We start from the raw sequence: 1,870 nt of genomic DNA, 5'->3' as shown, positions 1-1,870 counted from the left end.
ACACACACACACACACACACACACACACACACACACACACACACACACACACTAGCCATGTAACCTTGGCCAAGTTACTTAAGTCCAATTGCCCTTCAAAAGGCAAAAGGAAAAAAAAAAGTGTAAAATATTTTTGAGGCACAGGTTTCAAATCCCACATCTATATGATTGTTCATGGGTCACTTAAATTCTATCAGCTTCAGTTTATTCATTTGTAAAGCCATGAAGAAGTTAGACTAGATCACCTCTAATGTACTTTCCAAGACTAAATCTATGACCTTATGCTTTCATGTGATCCTCACATAAACCCTGGGCAGTAGGTGATATCAATTACAGTATAAGGAAATTGGTGATGTGAAAGACTAAATTACTTTCTAAAGACAGCACAGATAATAAGTGTGGTATAAGAGACTGAATTCTAGTCTAGGTTTTTCTGCCATCAATTCTAGTTCTCTATCCATAAAACTAAAAATATTTTGGGGCGGCCAGGTAGCACAGCAAGTAAGAGCACCGGCTCCACTGTTGAGAAGACCTGGAGATCAAATCCCGGGCTCAGACACACAGCACCACACCCAGAAATAACTGGCCGTGTAACCTTGAGCAAGTTACTTAACCCCAATTGCTTAAAAAAAAAAAAACTAAAAATATTTTTAATGAGTGACTTCTATGTGAAAGTAGACATATATTCTCAGTTGCTCCGACATAAATCCTGTCTCCAAAAGGTCAAAATCTAGAGGAAAATATAGATATACAGGTAAATAATTATATGTGAAAATATAAGTGTTTAAGAATAATAAAAAGAAGAAAAAGAAGATAAGAAGATCAACCATAATATAGACATAAGGAAGAAGAAGACTTCATAGAAGAAATATGAGAGTTGGTGGGTGAGTAGGTAGGATTTCAACTGCAGCACATAGGATGAGGTCAAATATATTGCAGTAATATGTTATATGTATAAGTTCCTTCCACAGTTCTGTCAGTATGGGGTTAAAATTAGACAGATAATTAGATGCAAATAGAATGAGCTGAAATATTTGCTTCACTTTCCCCTAGCACTGCAAGCAGAGGGAGAGAGAATGAAATGGATTATGGTGTCAATCAAGGAATCAAAGTTTGAGTTAAAAGCATGATGGTTAGTTTAGAAAATATGCGTTTAATAAGGAAGGGGAAGCTTGTTCCCTGGGGGATGAAAGAGGTAGAATGTGGAGAGACAGAAAGAGAGAGTGAGAGAAGCATGTATGTGCATACATATATGTATATGTATATGTATTCATATATACATACACAAATACACAGATGTGCATCTATACTCTTGTGTATGTGTTTATATGTCTATGTGTGTACATATCTATATCTATGTAATATATTATAAAACTATACTTAATCTATAATACATATTATCTATACATAATATTTATCTGAATATAGATGGCTATAGATACATATCTGTATTTATATCTATGAATATCTAGATAGATAGACAGGTAGATAGATAGATAGATTGATAGATAGATAGATAGATAGATAGATGATACATAGATAGATAGACAGATAGATAAATAGATGTTTGCAAACACAGAAAGACATAATCTGAGGACCTGAGGCCACATGAGTCCCTCTAGGTCCTCAAGTGCACCCTTTCGACTGAACCCAAACTTCACAACAGGAATTCCTTTAATAAAAGGATATTTTCTGTAAAAAAAAATTATCTCAGTCAAAAGCTACACACAAGGATCTAGAAGGCTACCCATGATCTTGAGGCTTCAGTTTTCCCATCCCTGTAAGCTATTCTATTAGTGTTTAGAATAAAAATAAGGGGGGAGCAGAGAGAGAGAGAGAGAGAGAGAGAGAGAGAGAGAGAGAGAGAGAG

This window comes from Petaurus breviceps, unplaced genomic scaffold (assembly GCF_028583685.1).
Source record: "Petaurus breviceps papuanus isolate PSGF00001 unplaced genomic scaffold, PetGlider_PUasm1.0 90822, whole genome shotgun sequence".
Lineage (NCBI taxonomy): Eukaryota > Metazoa > Chordata > Mammalia > Diprotodontia > Petauridae > Petaurus > Petaurus breviceps.
The sequence above is the reverse complement of the archived record's forward strand: the minus strand, read 5'-3'. Positions refer to the sequence as shown.